This window comes from Mchenga conophoros, linkage group LG23, assembly GCF_057382185.1.
Source record: "Mchenga conophoros isolate Kocher_MC1m ecotype Shallow Benthic linkage group LG23, M_conophoros_male_GT1.1, whole genome shotgun sequence".
Taxonomy (NCBI): Eukaryota; Metazoa; Chordata; class Actinopteri; order Cichliformes; family Cichlidae; genus Mchenga; species Mchenga conophoros.
The window spans coordinates 13,636,649-13,642,648 of record NC_140547.1 but is presented as its reverse complement, the minus strand read 5'-3'; the positions used below and the strand labels follow the sequence as shown (position 1 = coordinate 13,642,648).

Below are 6,000 nucleotides of genomic sequence, written 5' to 3'. Positions count from 1 at the left end.
ATTTCAGCATTGGCACGCTGGTTAGCACAGTAGCCTCATAGCAAGAAGGTCCTGAGTTCAGTTCCACCATCAGTCTTTCTGTGTGGAGTTTGCATGTTTTCCCCGTGTTTGCGTGGGTTCTCTCCAGGAACTCTGGCTTCCTCCCACAGTCCAAAGACATGCAGTTAGTGGGGATAGGTTAATTGAAATCTCTAAATTGCCCATAGGTGTGAATGTGAGCACAAATTATTGTCTATGTCTATGTGTTAGCCCTGCGACAGACTGGTGACCTGTCCACGGTGTACCCCGCCTATTGCCCCGCAACCCTGAAAATGGATAAGCAGAAGTGAATGGATGTATATTTCAGATGCATTTTAGCCATAGACCCTATAGACAGATATATATTTGGATATAAAGAAAATTCTGGAAATGTTGTCAAATAAGCAACAAAAAAGGCTTCAAAGCTTTCAGTGTTTCAATGTTTTATTGAGAACAATAGGTCAAATTACTTTTTGTAATATGAAAGAGGTTACCATTAGGAGATCACAGTGCAAAGAATAACTTAATATTTCCATATTAAGGAAAAATATTTCAAAGGAAAAATAGTAAAGCTTTCTCTCAGGGTCACAAGTTAATGTTACTGAACATATTTGGCAGGTTAGTTAAATCTTGTAAAATAGATTTTGATAGTCATGGGACTTCCTGTTGAAATAAAGGTCATGAATAAAAAAAAGGTCTTCCAGTAACTTCAAAACAATGCACTGTAACCACATTCACTGTTGTATGTTATACTGTATCCATAACAGCTGCTGTTGTTATAGTATACACTATAACAAAGGGCCTGTTGCAAATGCTTCACATGCACAAAATCACAAATATATGTTTGAGTATATATTCGATTCTGTTATTACAATGACACTATAAAAATGGGATTTTTTTTAAAAACACTAGTATTGAACAGAACCATCTTTAATGCCACTGTTGAACTACATTAACATAAACTGTGTAGGATTTATACTCATTAGCTTTGTGTGAGCTCTTACAGGTATTTACATTTACAGGTAATTATTTCTGTCAGTGTAAACTGGTTTTAGTCACATGCTTCATATCTTAGTATCAATATGACAGTGGCCAAAAACACATGTGCGCTACTGTGTAAACAACAGTTTGAACAGACTGAACACAGAAGTCATGAAGCAGCTATGAAACAATTACTCAAACTGCTCACTGTGTGACACAATCAGAGCAAGCACTGAGGCCTTTTTAACGTATGCAGACTACAACCCAAAATGCACTGGTTCAATCTTCTGCTGTCACTCGTCGATAAGTAATATTTCTTCATACATCAGTAATATTTATTCTAATAGTTAAGAAAAGAGTCGCCGAAAATAACGAGCACTGGCTCATTCTCATGGTTCCAGAAGGCAGACGGTGCGTGACAGGACATGCGAGCACTGCAGCATGCAACACGCAGAGTTTGAATTTGAATCTGTTCAGATTATAAAATGTACCAATTCACACCTCACTGGTTGAATGCTCTAAGTTAAGACTGATACTTGCTGAGCTTCTTCCTTTTTAATCAGCACCTTGAATTTGCAAAGTCATTTGTCCGCTAGTCTTTAGCAGGTACCTTAACAAAACCTTTTGGAAGTTACGGCTTGTGAGACAAGCAGAAAGTCTCCTGTTAAGACCAGCTGGACACAGTGCTGCACAGTTTATTGCATGGCTGTTAAAAATAGATTGTATTTCAGACATGGGAAGAATATGGGAAACATATATGCCATAAATATGCACAACATCATGTAAAAGTCAAATTATTGGAGATTATGTATCGGAATTTTGGGAGCGGGACCACGCCTCCAAACACGCTCCTTCCGGTTGTCATCTATATAGGTTCCCCCCAGTTCTGCAAACTGTTCATTTTCATTTACGTGCCCCACCCTCCCTCCCTCCTTGTTCTCAATTCTTTAACTTCTTCACTCCTATTTAGTACATGGGGATCTGCCAGGCCCGGGAGCCGTCGCCAGTCCTCTTCGAGGCCTTCCCCAAACCGCAGCTCAATTCATGTCCAAGTGTTCACCTTTACCTACTAAAACGCTGTCAAACCTAAAATGAGGACGTGGGCCCAGCTAGTGAAAAGAATGTAAATCATTAAGCTAGACCCCTGTGATCGTGTTAAGGATAAGTGGTACAGAATGGATGGATGGAGTGTGAGTGAGGGATGTGTCTCGACCGCAGGCAGACCAGTTTATTTTATTTCTCTTTTAACTTAATTAATGAATTTCAGTCATTTTTGTGTGTGTTTTGTTTTTGATCAGCGCCTGTTGTGTTAAATATGCAATATAAATAAACTGACCCATGTTATGTTGTAATAAGAGTAAAATATGGTTTGCCACCATCTGAATGGCCTCATATGTTGCACTAAAACCTGTGTATATCGTTCAGCACTGATGGTGCCCACACAGATGTGCGTGTTTACCAATGCACCTTCTTATCACCGTGGATGCTCACTGTGTGCTGATGGCAAACCCATTCCTTGATAAATTTATTTATTTTAAAACTCTTTTTTTCTTTTTTGGGGGGTGTAGTTCTCCGTCTCAGTCCATCTTAAATGACCACAGAAGGCAGCAGCGTTTCTGAGCCTGAGGGTCTCTATTTTTCTTTTGCATGGTAGCGTTTAAATGACATCTGCACAGCAGCGATGTTCACTGCGAGTTATCAGAAGTGTGTCTGAGCAAATGTGGTGATTTCCTGTCAAAATCCTGTTTGCTTTGCCTCATATGGATGCTGTGAATCTTATAAAGACATAATATATCATGGGAATATGTAGTTCTACATTTGAGAAGTGTACAAGCAGACATTGACAGAATGGTGAAACTGCACGTATCCTTTCTTCTAAAAGCCAAGCCTTAATATCTATGGGATGATATATCTTTTTTTTAAAATATCTATTCACGTTACTAATTAACTTTACTAGTTATGAGACGTTCTACTTGGTATGTTACACAATCTTTTCAGCCTTTTGTTGGCCCTGTCCAAAGTTCCAGACACTAGTCACGCTATTTGGCAGCCATGTTAATGCATCTGGGCAACTACATGTTTTAAAGCATTATATATGGTTACTTTAATTTACTTTACTTTAATTTTTATGGAGTTTAAAAATTACGTGTATGAAAAATGCTTTAAATCCTTGCTGTTTCCCCTGAAAGTTGAATATCTTTTTACATCTTTGCGATTGCTGAATTCTTCCAAAGATTTCAATTTAGGATTCTTGACTGCCATCTCTCTTTATTATAATGTTGCTGCCTTGTTTGAACTTTATAAGTCATGATGAGCTTATATACTAAAAAAACACACACGTTTCACATATGATATATATATCATATCAGATATATGTACTGTGTTTATTTTGTGTCTAAATTTAGTTCTTTACAATACAAAGAAGTATATCTTAGAAAAAATAAATAAAAATGCAGTTACACTGACAGATATGCATCACAAGTCACAGTAGCTCTACCAAATGACACTCATACAAAAAACATTCTTAGTCGAGAAAGTTTCACTTCCTGCCTGGTTAAACCAAGAAACAACCTCAGGGTCCAGCTTTAAGTCAGCTCCCATGTTAAAATGTCTAACTTTACAGCAGAAATAAACATGTTTACTGCCTGATACAAAAAAAAACCACACCTTTGGTCTCCATGGATAATTTCCTCCTTGATAAAAACTATGAATTTTCATATAACTCATCCATCTAGAATCTACAGTTATGAGAATAGCCACTTTGACTGACAGGTGTGCATGTAGAAGACGCTGACTAGGCCTTAGATCCTGTAAATGGAGTGACCAAACTGAACTGCTGTTAGTGCTGTTAGTGGCTTTTGGAGCATTTTTAATAGAAAAATATTGTGACTTTATAGGTTTCTTAATTTGCACTAATTAGCAGGTATCTGTGTGTATCTGTATTGCATCCACACAGCTTATGAATGATACTTAATAATGAAGCTAGTTAGCATTAGCTGATAACTTTGCACTCCATCCTGTCATCCAAATATGCTCATTTGTGTTTCCAAAACAAATAAATAGAAACAAGAATAACATAAAGGTGGCCAAAGTACTAACAATAGCCAAGCCCATCTTTTATGTACAGCATATACATGAGGGTTGAAGTATCAAAAAACATCAAAGGGAGGAGAGAAAATATAAAAAGGTAACTTTAGCTAATGCTATGTCTTCTTAAAATCCCAGTGCTTCTATAATAATGACCCAGAAGATCACAGGTCTTCCAAACTTCCAAACTTATTGTTTGGACCTCTGGCTTGTACCTCCTGTCACATCTAATGTCTAACTTATGTGATTACCTGTGACAGGTTAAGTAATCATCTCACACTTTGCAAAGGCATCCAGTGGGCTGGACTGGAAAGCATTTGGAGTGCTGGTTCTGGCCCCCATGTTTCTTTTGTAGTGATACAGCCCGTGAGAAAACCTGGGATAGAATCTAGGCTGTCCCATATTTTGTATTGTCGGCTGAAGATGAGCTTGACAAAGTTTTGTGTTATTTTTTAAACATTTTGTATTTATTTGTTTTTGGTGATGTCAGATACTAACAGGCAGAGGTTGTTGTTTCTGCAATATGACAACAACACCTCGAATAAAGAGAGTGAAATATGCAAACAAATACCACAAGTTAAACCGGACCCTTATTTGGAGGGCCACTTCTGGCCCCCAGGCCACATGTTTGACACCAAATCACTGCACACTCTTCTTTCATTTACATTTTAAGGGTTCTAAGTATCGGTACGTTCAATTTTTCAGTATTTATTAGGATGACATTTTATTTGAGGAGAAAGCCTCCAGCGTGGACCTTTGCCTGACTGCAGCGTGCAGCTGTGCGCACAGACCGGAGATGTGTGCGCACTGAGGGCCGTGCTGTTTTGGCCTGCTGCCTTACATGGGCAAACCTCTGAACTGACTCAGACGAGCTGGAATTTCAGCGTGACGTCACTGCCTACAACTCTCCCAGAATTTGGATCAAGTAGTTTTCACTGTTTTTGGTGGGATTTCAGCCCCTGTGTTAGGTTTCCTAGAAAGCGAGGTAAGTGAAACTATACGTCGCACCTTTTCAAACATACGGGCGGTTTCCGGTGGAGTTTGACGTGTTGCTGTTAAGAACCCGGCTCTGGAGCAGTTCGTGCTCACTTTGTTCGGCCTTGTTGGGATGTAATGTGGATTTTACTGCAGCTCGGACGGGTTCACAGTGAGGGCGTGGACTCTGTACCAGAGCCCGGGCCGGTAGGACTGTGACACGGGGAAACTAACAGAGCTAACTTGTCGCTAGCTAGTGCCGAGCTGGACTCAGTCATGCACAGAAAACACGTTCAAACACTGTGAAGCGGCTCATTTGGCTAAACGAGACTCGGGGCGTCTCTGCGGGGCTCCTAGATTTAGCACAGTGGTTTACTGCAGAGCAATGCGGAAGACACCAGAGCCCCCACAGAGCCCTCCATCAGAAGGGAAACATGTCGCTGCTTTTTACTTTAGAGCGCCCAGAAACTTCCGTTTACTAAAAAATAGTTATTTGTATCGTCACTGTTGCTGCTTGTTGGACTCGTTTGCCTCGAATTCGCCACGTTGTTCGAGTACTTTTCATAGCCGCGTGTGTCACAAAGTAACACATCTGTGCTTTGTTGGCGTTATTGCTACAGAAGTATCCTTCACAGCAGGGGAGTCAAACTTTTTAAAGGCGAAACAATAAAAAAACAAAAAAACAAACCCAACAACAACAACTATCAATGCGAATCTGTGTTCTCCACTTTGGAAAGAAGCCTTTATGTTGTCGCTGATGACGTCAGTGACAATTTTGACTGTACTGTCAGGTGACGGTACTTTTGAGCGTGGACACATTTTTCTTCCACTTTAGCATAAGCGTCACCACCTTATAACGTCTATGCATCCCACTATCACCCATCCTAGTTGGATCATCTAGTGGGCACTTTGAGCTCAGTTGGGGGCCACTCGAGGGAA

At 39.9% G+C, this 6,000-nt stretch overlaps 1 protein-coding gene across 1 annotated transcript in view; it reads left to right on the top strand.

Annotated features, from left to right (window-relative positions):
- Nucleotides 1-4,876: 4,876 nt before the first annotated feature.
- lpp (LIM domain containing preferred translocation partner in lipoma) overlaps nucleotides 4,877-6,000 on the top strand; it is a 182,406-nt gene continuing 181,282 nt past the window's right edge. The window contains exon 1 of the mRNA XM_085264092.1: nucleotides 4,877-5,071. The gene's annotated coding sequence lies outside the window, so the exon portion shown is untranslated. The remainder of the gene's footprint in view (nucleotides 5,072-6,000) is intronic.